A 19,061-nucleotide genomic window follows, 5' to 3' on the forward strand; every position below is an offset into this window, starting at 1 on the left:
CTATATGTCATGTGCAAATAGAAACTTGCTAAATTACATTTTAAGCACAATTATATTTGTAAAACCTTTGAAACACTTAAATGCCTAATACCTTTAACTGCATTAACTGAGTTAATAAAGACTGGTATAGTTATTCAATGGAATATCAGGCAAGAAGTGAAAATGATAACGATGAAGGCTATAACAACATGGAAAATACTTATGACAGATAAAATATTAAGTGAAAAAGGTAACATGAAAAATATACACATATCACTTGTCAAAATTATGTAAAAATTAGTATACATATGAAAACAGACACACTCACTGGGAAAAAAGAAAATACAACTGAACACTAATAATAGCTGTGTTTAACAAGGAGTATTAATGTAGTACAGTGATTTTTTTTCTTTCTGTTTTATTTTCAGTCTGGGGTATTAGGTGAACTTCAGAGTGAAAAATATTATTTATTTACAATGCATTTTGATGAATTAGGGCATGATTTCATATGATTTGTGAATAGGCATACCACCTAATCTCCCTGGCACTGTGCCTTTTTTTAAGATGAAAACCACGTGGTGAGGAGGCTGTCCAGGAGACTGCTCGCTGTTGGCGAGATGCATTTTAGGTGAGATGTATTTTAGATATCAAGCACTCTGAGCTTTGTCTTCTAAATTAGGAGGAACAGAGATGAAAAGAACCCAGGGTCTTGAGGCTTTAATACGAAGTCTACTGACAGAAAATTCCTATCACTTTCTAAAGGAAATGCTGTCCATCAAAAACTCCCCAGGGACAGGGAGCCACACCACTTGGTCAGTGAGCTTGAGATAAAAGCAGCATGCTGCGAGAACGCCTCCTTTCTGCAGGGATCAGTGCCTCTGGGGTCCTCATAGCTCCCAAGCCTTTGAGAAAATTCTGGCATTCTCCCAGGGATGGGCCAAATTGGAAGCAAACTTGGAGGACCATAAGAACATCCGTGAATAGCTAGGAAGAAACTGGGATGAAACCCTCTTTAAAACTAGTCTCCGTTACATATCTTCTTCACCTGTGCCTGTCTGTTTGTAATACCAAGAGAATGAAAGACTTGCCAAACAGAAAACTCATCATCTCTATTCTCTCTTCTCATTTCCCTCTTCCCTTCTTTCCGTGTGCCAGCTACCACCATACACACTGAGAACACAAAGTCAGATTAGACAAGGCACTGGCCCATCTTCCCACTGAAAGGATGGCCCTAGGATTGCCTGAAAACTGGTGGGAAATGCAGACTCTCAGGCCCCACCCTAGACATACGGCCTCAGAGTCTGGATTTTAACAGGTCCCTGGGTTGTTTGTGGGCATGCTGAATGTTGAGAAGCACTGGCAGAGGACTCTACGAGGGCCAGCCCAGTGATTTATGAGTGCAGTTATAATAACATTAAGGGGAGGCATTGTTACTTAGCTCTCATGAATGATTTTTGCTTATTTTATAAATATCACACAGAAGTGTATGTGACTGTTGTGGGATCCACAGGCTCAGTCACGAGGACAGTGATTGCCTGTGGGAGTGGGAAGTCCCTTCTGGGAGGCTTTGTGGAGGAGACAGACAGGGAAAGGGAGCAGAGAGAAGAGGAAGTGGACACGGGTTTCTGCGGAGGAGGGGTCAGGAGACGATCAGGAGTGGGGCGGAGCAGGTCCACGTGGTAGTGGGTGTCCTGGGCCTGAGCGAGTAAATCTTGAAGAGCTAGCTTCCTGGTGGTTGCTGCTGAGTGGGGCGTACCTTCCCTTGGGCTGCGAAAGCCAAATCACTTCCTGTGTTGTGCACCCCTGAACCTGTAGATGGCTTGCTCAGCCGAGGAAGGCCTTCAAGCACCCTGAGTACAGGGGCCGAATCCAGTGACCCCCACGTCTCCCCTCTGATGCTGCTGGAAGAAGGGTTCTTAGGCGTTAAAGCATTTTGTTTTGTTTTGGAGAGGAAGGTTTTGTCTTTGCTCTGGTTGACCCTCCCTCTACCTAAATAAATTAAATTTGAAACAATACACATGTTTCAGAAAGGATGCTTCAGGAATAAAAAGGATTTTGGAGTTTTGACCAAGGCTAGTCACTTCTTGGTGTAGTTCCAGACCTTACTGGTGTCAGGAAATGACAGGAGTGTCCAAATTAGGAGTTAGAGGCTAAGGCTTACAGTCTCGCCTAAGCCTCCAGAATCCTCAGACACAACCCTGAGAGAATCTCTCATCTTAGGGGTGCTGTAGAGAGTACCTGTCATCTTACCTTCCTGTCAGCCTCTGACTGTCTGTTGCATTGGGTGGAAACCAACTCTCAGCATAAGAAGTTATTAGCAGGGAGAGGCGCAGGTAAGATGATAAGTCTTCCTTCCATAGGAATTACATATATAGTAGTCCCTCCTTATCCACAGTTTTGCTTTCTGCAGTTTCAGTTACCACAGAAAGAGTAAATGGAAAATTTCAGAAATAAAAAATTCATAAGTTTTAAATTGCGCTCCTTTCTGAATAGTGTGATGAAATCTCAAGCCATCCCTCTCCAAGCTGCCCAGAACATGAATCATCCCCTTGTCCAGCGTATCCACAGCTTATCCTCCCTGCCCATTATCAGACTGGGAGAGAGAGAGAGAGAGAGAGAGAGAGAGAGAGAGAGAGAGAGAGAGAGAGAGAGAGAGAGAGAGAAAACATTCACATAACTTTTATTACAGTATATTATTGTAATTGTTCTATTTTATTATTAGTTATTCTTGTTAATCTCTTACTGTGCCTAATTTATGTAAACTTCATCATAGGTATATACAAGTATGTAGAGGAAAAAGCATAATATATACCAGGGGTACCAAAAAAATGTACACAAGTGGACACTTTGGTCAACGTTGCTCAAGCAGTAGTTCGCTGTAATCAGAAGTGTCTGGACACTAATGGTAACTACTTTGAGCACCTCTTGTAATTGCAGAAGTCAAAGGTGACTTGCATTCATCTTTTGTTATCGGTATATATCGAGTATTACAATTTTAATAGTCTTTTTCCTTTCTTAAAATGTGTATACATTTTTTGGCACCTTCTGTATATAGGGTTCCGTATGATCTGGTTTCAGGTTCCGTATCATCCACTGGGGGCATCCATCTGGAAACATACTCCTCGGATAAGGGGCGATGACTGTACTGACAACATTTATATATTATAACATACTTTATATTGTTTGGCATGCGCAAAAAAGTTCAAGTATATTTACTCTAGATGGGAGTAAAAACGTGAGTTTTTTTTCCTATATTCTATGAAGAAATAATTTATAAGGTACCAATCTCTGATAGCTGTACTATCCAAACTCTACACAGACCATCAAGAATCAGTCAAAAGAGCCAAGTACAAGACAAAAGTCCTAAGAAAACTGAACAGCCTGGCATGAGAGAGAAAATATCTGAGGCAGGGAGTTAACTCTCCTGAAAATTGTGTTGATGTAGAGTACAGTGCACCTAGCAATACTGTAAAGACAAACTACATTGCTCCCAGAGAAATATTCCTATTAGTCAATCTACACTAACTCGGGAGTGCAAGTGACGGTAAGTCAAAACCCAGCAAAACCCATACTTTGCATTATGAAGGCAGAAAAGCATATTACTTGCTGAAAATTGTTGTGGATTAAATTCACATTAATTCATCTTAAGTCCCATAACATCTTTTCTAGGATGTATTGAAAAATATTTGATCATTCTGCACCAGAGATTGTAGATTCACGTCTCTACTGAAAGTTCTGGAAGGCAGACAAAGACCCCAGCTACAAGAAGGAGACTTTTCAAGAGGGTCTTCAGGTCTGTGTCCATTTATGCTATGCCTTTGATTAGGAATTGAGTTTTTGACAGAAAAATAACTTTTATTTATATTAACACATATGGATGCCTTATGTATTAGTCTCCTCAGCCTGCTATAACAAAATACCACAGAGTGGTTAAAACAACAGACATTTACTTCTCACAGTTCTGGAGGCTGGAAGATTCAGTTCCTGGTGAAAGCCCACTTCCAGACGGCTGCCTTCTCACTTGTGTCCCACATGGCAGAGAGAGAAAGCAACCCCTCTGGTCTTTCTTCGTCTCTTATCAGGTCACTAATCCCCTCATTGGGGCCCCATCCTCATGACTTCATCTAAACCTCATCACCTGCAGAGGTCCCACCTCCAAATACCATCTCATTGGGGGTTAAGGCTTCAATGTATGAATTGGGGTGGGGGGTGGCGCCAACACTCTGTCCATAATAACTTCCAAGTGGAAAAATATAACCTGAACTAACACTGAAGCAGACGTTATCAGAGCCTTCTGCTACAGTTATCTGATGATAAATATTCATTTATTCATTTACAAACACTTCTGGGCCACCATGTTAGTAGTATGACTTTGGACACAAGCAACCGACACTCGCCCTTCTACTTAAAAATCCCAGCTTCCCATTGTCTTTAAATTAAAATAACACCCCTTAATTTGGCTAAGAAGAATATTCGAAATTTAGGTTTGTTGCTTTTCCAACCCATCACTCACCACTTTCCTTTATTTCCTCTCACCCAATCTAATAGTCCCCCACCCTTTAGAATGTGCAACCACGTCTCTGTCCTGTAGCAGTTGCTCCCTTTGCCCACACACATCCACCAACCATCTTGTTGACCAGCTAACTCCTACTCACCCATCCAGCCCTCGCTCAAACATGAATGCTCAGAGATGGGACAGGGCCCATGTTCACTGTGCGGGCCACGGGAAGTTGTGTGAAGAGGTTTCTATTTGAGCTAGATTAAAAGACAGGTAGAATTTCTCTGGGAAGGGCTGGTGGGCGCACAGAGGCTTGGGGGACCAAATCAGTTCAAAGCAGTCTGGGAGGCACCAACACCTGACACTTGTGCCAAGAAGAGACGATCTTATATTTTACAGGGTTCATAGGCAGTGAAACATCGATTTTCTTATAAAGAGGAATCGAGTCTAAATATTGTAAAGAGCTTTTCATCTAAGGTAACTCTGAGGGCATGTGAATAATGCAAGAATAGAGCTTAAGCCTCCTGCTTCCCGCCCTAGCATATGCTCAGGAAAGTGTATTTGATATCTTTCTTAGTTATTAGCACAGAGGTGTCTCACAAACATCTCCCTCATAACAATCTTCAAATATGCACTAAAAGGCCACGACACAACTCAGCAGATAACCATCTGGCCTCTGAGCCAGGTGTGTGTGTGCTTGAATGTGTGTGCCCATGTTCGTGTGCATGTATGTGTGTTTACATGAATGTGTGTGCTTGCATGTATGTGTACGTGTGTGTGTGGGGGGGTGCGCGCGTGCGCTGAACAGACTACATTGGAAGGGAACCTGGCTGGGCAGGACGAGTGACTTGCTTTCCCAAACAGGGACAGTGCGTCGGTTCTGACGCTGACACGCCAGCGCGAGGCTAGAGCAGTGCAGTACGGGTGACCGCTTACGCCAGGGTTCCCTTTCACCCACTGCAGGCTGAGCATAAAAATATCTCCACTGGGCATCTTTCCCATCAGGAGGAGGCAGTTCATTTTCATGGGAAATACTGCCTATTTTAATAAAAATATGTCCACTCAAGGAGGAGGAGTTTTCAACTTAACTGAAGTTTATTTCCCAGGATATTTGGAAGGAAAAAAGTGCCAAGTTGCCTTTGGGGAACCCAGAGGGAAATGTTGACATCTCCCTTCCCTCTGCAGAGGAGGGAGGTAGAGAGAGGGAAGGTGAAGTTCTCCTCCAGCCAAGTTGCCAATCTTGCTTGTGAGGCCTGGGGCCAGCCCAGCAGCTGGCTGCCCCAGGCCCAGCCCAGACCCACTCCTGACAGAGCCCCCCCACCCCCTGCTTCCTGCCACAGCCACTCAGGCACCTTGTCCACTTCTCAACCAGCCTTATTTTCAAGCCACCCAAAAATAACAACATTTGATACCAGGCCTCTGAAGGCTTTGGCTGGGGTCATGTTTCCAAATTCTTGACTCAAGTATTGTAAATGAGAACTCCTTTTTTTTCCAGTCAGGCTATTTTTTCCCTTTTTTTTTTTCTTTTTTTTCTGGAGATGTTAGGAGAACCCCAACCAAGGAATCAGTGCTTAATGGGTCACAGGGTATGAATAGTAGTGTTGAGACGTAACACAGGACTCTTTGTACTATCAGGCAACTGAACCTAAAAAAAAAAAGCAAAAAAAAAAAGCTTCCAAACAAACCAGTTAACATACCAGCATGTGGCTCTGTGGGGGAGAGTAGCATTGCTGAGTACAAGCCTGGGTCTATATTTGTCCACTCCAACATTCCACTACAGACATCTATTTACGGCCTGGCTATGTACACAGGATACCTGATTCATTAAATAGGGACTCACCAAAAATCATTCCATATATATTTTTGTGCTGCTGATAGTTCATAGACATAAATTAAACAAATAAAGTGAGTATTGAAGTGCGAACCCTAAGCTCTGGGCTCACAGCCCTAGCCCCCAGCTCTGGAATGGTCGTTTCCTTGTCAATGTGTGGCAAGCTCGTCTCATCCATCAAATGGGACGAACATATCTGGTCACTAAAAGTTGGCTCTCAGTGACATGTGCTGCTTTGAAAATTAAGAGATAAAATCTGGGGCCTTCTTTGCTTTGAGGCACTGTTTAAATATGAGATATTATCCTAATTAAAATAGATTTTCATCAGGGGGTCAGTTCTTTGATGAAGTTAAGTGGGATAACCTGAGGTATCTATTGATTTGCTACCATTGTGAGTGGAGACCCTGAGGGATCCTGAAAATTGATTAATTATGACAGGCCTGACAGTATATTTCTGGGTGATCGTGGCAAGTCTTGGGTGGCATTAGAAGGAACACCAATTTTTATGTGACAGTGAAATTAGAGGCTCTAACACAAGCACTATTCTACCCGTAGAAGGGCCCAGGCTGAAGGGCGTGTGACTGAGCAGCTGACGAGTGCAATAATTCTTAGAATTTTGTGGCTCAGAATGTGTGCTGGCTACTAAGAACTGGGATTTTAGAAATAGAAAGTTCAGGTTACAAGCCTACTGGGCAGAAACTCGAACTCCTGGTGCTGGCAATATGCCCTGGGCACTCAGGGGTGGGCCAAGGTTCTGGCCAGTCAGTGTCCCATGTTTAAATTCTGAGCCTGTAAGCAAAAAAATGGTTGGAAAGGTTCCCTTACCTTTTGGAAACTGCAAAATAAAATCTCCTTTGGCAAAGAGCCTCTTTCTTTGTAGGCTTTCCTACAGACTTCTTGGGCAGGATTTACCTCCAGGCTGCCATGACCCCACCTCCCCAGCTGCCTGCATGTCCTTCTTCCAGTGGGTGGTGTGTGGGCGGAGGGGGCGTGCAGGGGTAACACTCTTCAAGTTGTTGCGTTAACCAGAAAATGAGCAGGAAAACGAAATAGTGGGGGCCGAAGTGGGGCCCATGCTTGCCATGGAGGTACCTTAGAGAAGGTTTTACCCGTCAATGAGGTTTAGTATTTCTGTAGCTGCTGTTTAGGTTGGCTTGCCAGGAGAAAGAAGCAAACGGTACAGGCAGCACTGTTTGGTCCGAGTGCTCACAGAACTTGGGTACAGCCCCATTCAGATGCCAAGGATCACGCAGGGAGCACGTACCAGGCAGCCCACGTGTCACTGAGCAGTTGACGTAGATCATCTCGCTCAATATGCACAAACTCCCAGGAGACTGGTGCTAGTGTCATGTCCAGTCTACATACGGGAACAGAGCCTTAGAAATAACATGTCCAAGGTTACCTAGCTAGTTACATTGTGGAGGCTGAATTTGAACCCAGACTTTTTGATGTCAAAACTTACATTATTATTGACTTTGCTAAACTCCCTTTCCCCAAACCGTCCACCTTCAGCCTAGTGCAATACATCTAGGGCTCAAAGACATCTCCGGGGCGTGAAGATAGAGAAGCCTCTGGGATGCAGGGGACAGTGTTACCCCTAAGAACTGGTTCTGGAGGAGAGGGCTTCTGGCTTCCATCCACGCTATGAGTGCCTGGCAGCACTGGGGACAGAAATTGGGACATCTGAACAGCTGATTCAAGCCCAAATCTCCACCACGAGGAAAAGGTGTCCACACACTGGGCCATCCTTGCCTTCTCCTCACATGCACCAGTGTGCAGTCAGTGGGAAGCAGAATTATGATAAGAGCTTGCCTTTACTCCATGCATGGTGTGTGCATGGCAGATTCATGGTGCATGCATGGTGAACACATGGTGTGTGCATGGTGAGTGCATGGTAGACATGTGGTGCGTGCATGATGTGTGCATGGTACATGCATGGTGCATGCATAGTGTGTGCATAGTAGATGCATGGTGTGTGCATGGTGGATGCATGGTATGTGCATGGTGCATGAAAGAATGCTTCCTGGGCCTGGAGCTACTGAGGTGAGATATGAGCTTTCTCTCTATCTATGCCGTAAACTGATTAAAAGAAAATCTGCATTTTGTGAACATTTGTACACATGAAATAGTGTTTAAAAGTATCCTAACTGGTAAAGATAGAAACAAGCCCATGTTCCTTTGCTTGATCTTGTCCTCCAGTTTGAAAGACATGCCTGTACCTCTCAGTCTCCCAGGGACTACGCTGCCAACTTCCTCCAGCTGCTATGATGCCGGCCCTAGGCCTGAATATACTGAGCTTTGAGATACAAACTTCTAGCCTTTAGTCACGCCGCTCTGGTCCTGCCAAGAATTCCTGAAGGAAGATAAAGAGCTCTGAAATCTTTACCCGCTTCTACCCCCACTCACCCAGGAGCTCAGAGTAAAGCCCAAGTGGCTGTTTGGGATGCTTTCCTCAGATTTATTGCTCCTTTTTTGCAGTTCTGAAAATCTATTGATCTGTGCCTTCCCTGGGAGGCTGAGCTTCCTCTGGGCCTGGACCACATCTTACTCCTTGTTGCGGTGGCACCCAGCACAGAGCCTGGCACCTGCAAGGGAGCAAATCACGCACATTAAATAGGGGAGTCAGAGGAGGAATGAATGAAGAGGCAATATTCGTACAACACAGACGCACACATGGTTCCTCAGAGGGAATGACCGAGGGCATCTCCTTGGCCCTGACTCTGCTCAGCCGCACCTGGCACCTTGGCAGCCTGGCTCATTTCCCGTCTGATGTGCTTTTGCATCACCTACTACCATCCTTGCTTCACCCTGGGGGCTGGGGAGGAGGTGAGAGGTCTTATGTTAGCCCTGAGTTGTGTCCCAGCTTAACAGCAAGTCATTTTTATTCACTTATCTGCCCCTTTCGTGTAAATGACCCACATTTACTGCATTGGAGACATCTTCCATGCCCCCCTCTCATCCCTGCCCTGAATCACATCAGTCTCTGAGCCTTATCAGCTCCTTGTTGGAAATGTCTCATCTGCTATGTCCTTCTCTGCCACCATACTGGCCCAGTGCCCCAGAAGAGGAGTGACCTAATGGCCTGCCAGCAGTCTTGTTCCATTCCTTATCAATACCTCTGCCAGGGCCACTTCCTCCCAGGCCACTGTCATCACGGACCACCCTGGATCCCTACGCCTCCCGGTACATGAGTTTCTGGGCTCAGAAGTCCCACCTTACCCTACTTAGTCAAACTTTACTTGCCACTACCCCCCAGTAATTGTCCTTCAGTTACAGGAGTCACGGTTCTTCTTGGTCCTCAAATACGTGACATTAATCTCTGCTCTGCCTGATGCCGTCCTGTCTCTCCTGTGGTGTACCTCATCTTAGCTTCCCTCAGGCCATCTTCTCCATGAAACACCACTGCTCAGCCCGCTCCCTGCTGTGAACCATGCACCCAAAATGTGAACCAGGCCACCCCACCCCTGCTTGAACACTGACTTAGCTCTGAGCCACACTTTTGTGTGCTTCCGCTTGAAATTTCCAAATAGACTCCAAGTTCTCTCAGAACAGGGTCTGAATCTTATTTATCTTGTGTTCCTCACAGTATCTGCTTGAGGGAAGAACTTACAGAAATTGTGCAATATGTGTGTGCTTGCGATTGACTGATCTTTGCTGTAGAAAATTAGACAAGCCTTAATTAAGAAATATTATATATAGTTTATTGGGAAAAAGTGGGGCTTGCAGTGGGGGTTTTCTTTGCATTGGCTGCTGCTGCTGCTTCTCTTATTTCTGCTTTTTCTTTCTCCTTCACGTTTTCCTCTTTTCCTTCATGTTCATCAAATCTCTCTCTTGGTCCGGTCCTTTTTCTGCAGGCTACAAGACTGCTAGATCTTAAAACATTACAATAATCTAAAATCTTCAGTGTCCTAACATATAGGATGCATAAAATAAACATTTGTCAAATGAATTAGTTCATGAAACTTCTGGTATCTAGAATCCATAAAATTCATAATAGTATTAAAGCCAAATACTTCCTCTTTTGTTCTTAACACCTAAATACCGGCCTTTCAATGTTTTAGTCTCCCAAGCACTTTATTCATTGCTGTTTTTCTCTGTTTTCTCTTCTTTCTTCCACCTCTATTCTGCCCTATTCAATCTTCTAGTATCCTCTTAAAAGTGATTATTTGGCTTTTAAAACACGCTCTTATGAAATACAGTTCTCTGATTATTAATAACAATTGTTGGACATTATCATATTTGCTATAGCAAGAGGCAATCCACTGAGATAAATCAGTGGGAAAGGTGCAATTTATGTCATGACCTCTGTATGTCCTAAGAGAAAATTTTAACGCATTAATGAGAGATGAGGTTGCTGGTGTGTTTGTTATTAGAATCTCCAAAGGTGATTATATACATTTCTAAAAATCTGCTCATCTCCTGGATTGGAGTTGCCGAGTCAGGGTAGGTGTGGTCATTGATATGTCCCCTAAAGTACTCTGCATTGACTTTGAACACTACCTTGCATCACAACAGGCTGTCAGGCAGAAGTTAAATACTCATGTCACATGCTAGGCTGCTGTCTGTTGTTGGATCACATTGCTACACGCCACAGCAGAGCTAAGGAACCTATAAGAGTGCCCCTTGAAGAAACCTAGGTAGAAATCAGGAAGAGGAAATAAGAAATATTCCACAGGATATTTAGCTCCATGCATAGACAGTATGTATTTTAAAGCTAATAATGTATGTTTTCTTTGTGATAGCAGTTTTCACATTTTATCCATCATAGCAATCACCACAATTGATTCATAAAAGCAAAATTGCCTAATCAATGGACTAGAAATACTGTCACTGTGCATATAAGTTCTGTCCTCTTCTAATGATCCCAAACTAATCATTTCATCATCCTGATGAAGCCCGGAGAATAAAGACAACAGGAGCATGTGACTCCAACATTAGCAAACTAAACATGAAGAATGAGAATAAAGCGGTGGGTAAACAAAGGAATGGGGGGGGGCCTTGTCTCATCCATTCCCTGGCACATCTTTAATATTCCCTGTACTGATAGGACCCCAAAGTGTTACTTGTAAAAACTCAAAAAAGGCGGTAAAAAGCAGAGGGATTTAGAGTTAGAAGATCTGGATTGACATAGAGGCTTCACTTAGTAACTATAAGTTTAAGCAAATCACTTGACTTTTCTTTGCCTCTGTTTTCTGTTCTGTAAAAGGGTTTCTAACACTTGTTTACTAGGCTGTTATGAGGATTAAATAGCTTGAAAGAAGCAAGTCTTTGTACATCGCAAAGTATTGTGTGAGTATTCAGGAGAATACTATTCTTGTCTGCACAACTTAGAATTATGGCCTGTTCGTGGAGCAGAACCCTTGTTTAATTCCAACAATGTTTGCCCCCAAACACCTCTGTCCCTAGCCCAGAATGATACTCAGGCGATTGAAAAGCTGCAGATTTTTTCTCCTACTATCACAGGTCCAGTGTGGTGCACGGGCTCCTTCAGCACAATACGGACCCTCATCTGCTCACACAGTGGAATCTCCTTGTCGTCCAGCGACTGGTGGGAATAGCCAGGCTGGGTTGACCAGCACCATGTGTATGAAGTGAACACTGTGCGTGGAGGATCGGTGTACTTTTCAGAGCGGGTGCAGCAGGCCCTCCCCTGGCACTCTGTGTGACATACCTATGCCAGTGATTGCACTGGCAGCATGGTGGAGAGGGAGGTGGCACACACAGGGAGGGGAGGGCGAAGAAGCATTTTACAGCTTACGATGTAAGTCTTGCCACTTCAGCTGTGTGTGTGTGTGTGTGTGTGTGTGTGTGAGAGAGAGAGAGAGAGAGAGAGAGAGAGAGAGAGAGAGAGAGTTGTTTTTTTATAAAAACAAATTACAGATCAGAATCTCAGAGACAACCCATCACCTGGGCTGCCCCAGCATGTCTGCCAGCCATCTTCCTCCTGCATTCTTTGTCCCTGCCAAGCCATCCCAGTCAGAATAGCATGAATCCCTCTTCTCATTGTCAAGTGGCTCCCCGTGGCATCCCACAGTCTGCCCCTGTCCTGACAATTGTAAAGCTGGCTGCTACGAGTCCAGCCCTGGAGGTCACTATCTCAATGGCAAAGAGGCAAATAGATCAGGAACAAGGAAGTCTGACTCAAGGACACATCTGTCAGTCGACCAGCCACCACCCCACCCTCAATGCCGGACTAACTGGCCTGACATCCATGGGGCATCCTTCCCGGCTGCTGTCTGTGAACCCCACAGGCTGAGACTGCTCAGCCCCTTGGGCACCATTCCCACTGGCTTCAGGTGCGGGCTGCAGGGGCCCCTGGTTTGGGCAGTGCTGCAGCCCTGCTTTGGAGGAGACATGGAGCACGCAGATGTCTCCCAGCATCCAGTCCACCTCTCAGCCACTGTGTAGCAGCCACGCGTTTTGCTGGGGTTGACCCCACCCCCAGCTCCAGGGAAGACACCTAACTAGATGCCGGTCAGGACAATTCCCTCCCCTTCCCTGGGATTAGTTAGGGCATGGGGAGGCCTAAGCCAATCAGTGCAGGCTATTCCCTTGACCCCATGGTGATGTCAGGACCAAACCAATCAGAGAGGAGCTTCGTACTCTTTTTCTGGAAGCGATGCTCTACTCTCTCCTTTTGGATGTGAATGAGGAAGTGTGTCGACCTCCTTAAATCACGAGGGAAGCTGGCCTGATGATAACATCACCTCTAAGAAGGCAGAACCAAGAGAACCAGGGAGAGAGAGGCTCAGACCTGAAATGAGTCAGACTTGGAGCCAGCCTGCCTGTGGGTTTCTCAGTTCCAAGAGTCAATAAGTTCCCTTTGGTAGTTTAAGCCTGTTGGAATGGGATGTTTTGTAACTTTGCATATGAAAACATCATAACTGATAGAAGCATCATGGTCTGGGGAGGCCAGGGAAGGAGGAGGTGAAACCTTAGAAAGTGGCCCTGATGGTTAATTTTATGTGTCAACTTGGCTAGGCCATGAGACCCAGTTTTTGGTCAAACACCAATCTAGATGATTTTGTGTATTTTTTAGATGTGATTTTTTTCGGTATATTTTAGATGTGATTAACATTTAACTGCAGACTTTGAGTAAAGCAGATGACCCTCCATAATGTGGGTGGGCCTCACCCAATCAGTTGAAGGCCTTAAGACCAAAGACAGGTTTCCTGAAGAAGAAATTCTTCTCAAGACTGCAACATAGGAACCCTGCTTGACTTTTAAGCCTGCAGATTTCAGACTCAAGATGACAACATCAACTCTTCCATAAAAATCTTAGCCTGCCGGCCTGCTCTAACATTTTGAATTTCCCAGCCCCCACAATTGCATGAGCCAATTTATTGAAATGAATCTCTTATCTATCTATCGCAATAGAAAATACATGTCACAGAACCAATAGAAATAGGACAGAGCCTGGGGGCACTCCCAAAGTGAGACAAGTGAGTGAGATGAGGAAGCAGTGAAGGGCAGCCAGTGAAATGCGAATGAAGAAAGGGGTTTCTGCAAGCCAACTGAAGATGCTACTTTTTCCCAACTATCTTACTGCAGCCCTCAGCCTAGTACTGCAGGGTGACGTACCTAGATTTAACAAGTACTTATTATGTGCCAGCCATCATGGTACATTTCTGTCAATTAATTCCCTCAACAACACTGCGGTCAGTAATGTCCTTAACTCATTTCACAAATAGTTAAAGCAAGAGTAGAGGGTTAAATACTAAGGTTTAAAAAAGTGGAGATGGAGTTTAAGCATAAGGGGTCTGATTCCAGAGCCCACATGCTTTACCATGAGATAGATTTGTGAAAAGAAAGATTTAAGTGAACCAGTTAGTGAATGAATGAATATAACCAGAGATGTTGGTTCTCTTTGTGTAATATTTCCTCTCCAATCTCTGGACGCTTGCACAGATCATCTCTTTTCCTTTTAACTGCTTGTGATTCTCCTCATCCATGGAGAGTTTCAAACTGACTAATTCCAACCAAAGTCCTCAGCCTCTCAGCAAACTCACAAAAGAAATGACCCCCCAGCTCAGTCTGGTCATGGGCTGACACTCAACTCAGGCAATGTCTGTCACCAAGACCTTGAATGAGTTCCTTCCAGTGCTACAAATTTGTGGTGTTCGTGATCTATGAAGGCCCATGTGCAGAGATGTGTGATTCACAAGAAAATGAAATGATTTTTTACAAATCTAATATTTTCACTTGCTTCAAAATTCAATGAAGGTGTTCTTTAATTTTCATCATACATCATTTTTATTATTTTTAAAAAGGCAATATGCACAAACATATTCTTACCCCCTCCCTCCTTCCCACCTGCCATCAGCTACACAAATACCATCCTTGCTTTTAAAGCCATGAATGAACTTAAGTGAACCCTTTTGGTGGTTTATAGATAAATTAGCCCTTTAGTAAATGAATCTGAGCATAGAACCTTTTAAGAAAAATACTCATTTCCTTTATTTGTGGTCTGTATTTTTATTTTATTTCCAATAGAACTATACACCTCCCAAGGTGATGTAACTTCACAAAGCATCCGGCCCTATGCCTTGAAACCAATGTGTGTCCTAGGTACAGGGATTCAGGTCCGAGAGGAGAAGTGTCTTCTATGATGACAGCAGGGGGAGCCCCTTCTCTCCAGTGTTTCAAAGCTGTTTCTATTACCCCCTTTAATATAACCAAAAATGTATATTTTTGGTGGTACAATTTCAATGTGTCCAAGTTCCTGATGGGTATCACATATTCCCAATGCTTTCTCAGGTTTGACTGGTAGATGAAAAACCAAAGAGCTCTCATAGAGATTGCCCAGTCTGATTCCTTAGCCCCCAATGAGGTAAGTACATGGCAATCTTTTTTTAATAATTATGAAATTGAAGCACAAAAGTTAATTGAATAACCTGAAGTGACCACACAAAGCCCAAGAACATTTGGAGATTTCCTAACTTCTATTCCAGTGTTTTTATGTATCTGGGACAGAAGTGGACCTTTCTGAGGTGTTTTCATAAACACATGAATTTGCATCTCTCAGCATAGTTCCCTCTCAAAGATGTCTGTGAAGCAGCTGAGCAGGGGTAACAGTGGCGCTGCTGTGTCAGGACAGTCACAGGAAAAAAACAGGAATACTTCCTAGGAATCAAATCTCAACCTGGAAAGGCCTCCAGGTTCCTCGATAAAATAATATACGAGTGGACTGTTTTGTATATTTCCATCTCGAGCTTCTAAAATGTTTTTTGTGCCTGTTATCTGGAAAGAAAAATATGTTGGTGAAGGAAGTCTATTGGTTGGATTGTGTCTAGCCTGGAGCAAGGCTTTATTTTTTTTTTTAGCTTCCCCCCCCCCTTTTTTTTCTGCTACTGCAATAACTTTTTAAACAAAGACTAAATTATAATACAACATTTAGTCCATAGTGAAGTCCCTGTGCCCCCATTCCAATGTTAATGATGAATGTCATTTTAATGTCTTTTTTCCCAAAGGACGGGGGGCCATGCCTGTTATTTCTATTTTTTTGGAGATATTGTAGAGTATTAAACTGAATAATTAACAACAATTATGTTAATTAATTGGGTGGCACCTCAAGTGCCCAATGGTACTATGATGAGAAAGAACTTTTCTAATTTAAATAAAGGTTTCTCGATTAAAAAAAGGCAACTCCCTTTTAGGCAGACAGTTGTTACAGTACTTTATTTGACCTAGTAGTCCCCATATGGGCATGTCCTGAGGTTTGCTTAATAAATACATTTTTATGAACATGCACCATGCATTTAGTGTGCTTTCTGCTAAGACAGATGCCCCTTAAACAGGACTGTTTACTCCACTAGCACGGAACATTTGCCTTATTATAGGCACAGTCTTGAGGAAAAAAAAAAAAAAGCAACACCATGATTTCCAAAAAGGGAGTGACATTTGGGACAGCTCTGGTCCTGCGCCCTCTCCAACTTCGCGGATGCGCCCAGTACAGCGGCCCGGCGTCAGTGTCCTGGCAGGCGCGGCCCGGCTGTCGCTGACGCGCGTTTGATCTTTTCTGGGCCGCAGGGCCCCGGGCGCACGGGGCGCGCGTCCTCGCCGGCGGGAGCCAGGCCCCTGCCTTTATTTGGTTCAGCACGCGGGGCCGGGCCTCAGAGCGCTCCACGTGCCTCCGGGACGCGGCGGGGTGCGCGCCTGCTGCGCCTCCAGGCAGCGATCCCCTAATTATAGCCGCGGCAGCTGCGCCGGCCGGGCCGAGCCGGCTTGCGGGGACCGGCTGGGGCTGGGGGAAAGCGGGCGGGGCGGCCGCCATTTCCGGGCTACGCCGCCCGGGGGCCCCGCCGCACTGCCCCACGTGAGCATGGTGGGCGCGGGGAGAAGGCGCTGTTCCGGCCGGGAGTGCGCGCTGGGCTGTGCGGCCCAGGAAAAGTTCTAGAATAAGTCACTCCGGGCGCGGTGTGCGTCCGGGGCTGCGCTGGAAACCGTCAGCAGCGAATAAGGGCGCCTCCTCCCCTTTCCTTCCCCTCGGGTAAACAGGGCTTGGCAGCAGTGGCGGCTGTTTTCTTCCTTCAAAAAACGCTATTCGAAGCAACAATAAAAAATAAAAAAAGAAAAAGCTGCAATTTGACCATTCTGACCTCGCCCTGGTGTTTTCTACCGGCCTGTGATTTGTATGAAAATAGAGGGTCTTGCCTGACGGGTGCGCACTAGGCGGAATGAACTTAGTGCCTGACACCACCTTGGACTTGGGAGTCCTGCCAAGGTTCCGGTCTAAGTTCTAGGAAGATACTCAGTGCTCCATATGAGAAGATAGCCCTAACTCTAGGTACTTCCCTAACCTTTGGAAGAAAACCAGCTCTGGATGGGGGTGAACTCATCCCTGCGGCCCAAAGCCTAGATGATGTGCCTCACTTAATAGGTGTTAGATAATAACGGCAACAACCATATGGGGCTGATTGAGACAACATTATTCCAGAACTTAATGACTGTGACCCTCCTGTGAAATTCTGATTTCAGTTGTATGTGGGGTACGATAAATATTTATCACACACACAAAAAAGCTAATTGAATTGCTGTTTGGAGGCAGAAATAACAAAATGGCAGTGTTAAGGCAGGCAAGAGCCTTTTTCTGTTTGGCAGCTGACACAGTCTCTGAGCCTTCAGAGAACACGGGAGGCCCAAAGCAAGGCTGTGTGTAAAGAAATGCTGATTTATTCAGACACAGACAGTCCCTACTCCTATGGCCCACTTCTCTGCAGAATTCTCACTAGTATGGTTAATATTTTAAAATCATACGATAAAAGAAGGGATGACTCAGTAACTCGAGGCTCACTTTTAATAGTCTATACACTGAAGTGAATTTAGACCCTTACTTCCGGTGAAATGTTTCTGGATTTATTTTTCCTGGAGATACAAGTGGCCACATTTACAAAGCAAATATTCTATTTGAACTGCCATAGGAAAGATGTTTTCTAAGTAACAAATATGCAAGGGCCTAATATTTATGGGTTAAAGTTGCTACCTGAAAACCTACACGACAAAATACAGTATGACTCATTTTCTGTGCATGATGCCTGTCCCCTAATGGGCATCTATCTGAATGTTAACTGATGGTAACGATATAAAGAAGGAAATAGTAATATAGTAATCGCTAAGTAAAAGTGGTAAGTGATGGAATCTAGATTATATAACAGTTAATTCCCCCCCATATAAACTATATTTAGAAATATTCTAATGTGACATTATTACTCTATGCAGGATGTCTTATCTCAGCATCAAGGGCACCTGCTGAATGGCTGGAGGAGGTTCTTTAGATTATGCAACCTAACTTCTAAAGTCCATTCAAAGGATGAGATCAACCAGTGTGTGGATGCCTGCAATTTAAACGAGGAATGCTGGAGTCTCATCTTCAGACCTTGTCTGCCCTAGGAGAAAGTCATCTCCCAGAGGATTTTCATGACTGATTTTGTGATAAATTTTACGTGCCCTGAAAACTTGTTATACTATGATTTTGCGTTTTAAAGGGCTATTCAACATTTTTTCAAAGCAATATTTAAGATTGTATTATAGAAGAAACTGCTTATACGGTTGTAATAGGGGTGTTCTTTTAAGGAAATTTCACTCCATCTCAATTTGTTTTTCAGATTCAAAATAAAAGCTTTAAGACCCAATGTCTGATTCCAAGTAACGATTTGCCTATGGTATACTTCTTGTCCTCAAATAACTTTTCTGTGGCTTGTATAAATTGCTTTATGCTGCTCAGTGTCATACAGAAACACAATGTTCTGTGATAATACATCAGTGCAGATTTCATATTGTATAATTACCAAAATAAAACATGTTAGACCTCAAATTCAAAAGGAAAGCTGTTTTCAATCAAGCATGTTAAGTTGAATTGTTATGAGGAAAGAGCAGGTTAATAGACTGATGGATTAACAAAGGTCACTGTTAAATTAGGTACAAATTAATTTGTTAATGGTAAATAGGGATAGTGTGGATATCCTTAATCATGGTTTTATCTGGGGACTGATAGAGAAATCCAAAGATAATCCATTAAATCCAGTCATTTTCCATCTTCCAACCTAATTTACAAATTGACTTTTTGTGTATTTTTGTGCCTTTGAATTTACTGTGAGGGGTTAATAACTTTTGAGGAAAACGCAAGCTTTGGACAGAAGCAGCACTAATGGGATGTAGAGCTGGAAATCTGGAAGTCATACCCATACCTTTTGATTGTAATCATTTCCATTGTAATCAATACTATTGCTGTTAGAGGCCTAACCAGTGGCCTGA

The sequence above is a fragment of the Rhinolophus sinicus genome, chromosome 6 (assembly GCF_057876585.1).
Source record: "Rhinolophus sinicus isolate RSI-liver-muscle chromosome 6, RSI-T2T, whole genome shotgun sequence".
Classification (NCBI taxonomy): domain Eukaryota; kingdom Metazoa; phylum Chordata; class Mammalia; order Chiroptera; family Rhinolophidae; genus Rhinolophus; species Rhinolophus sinicus.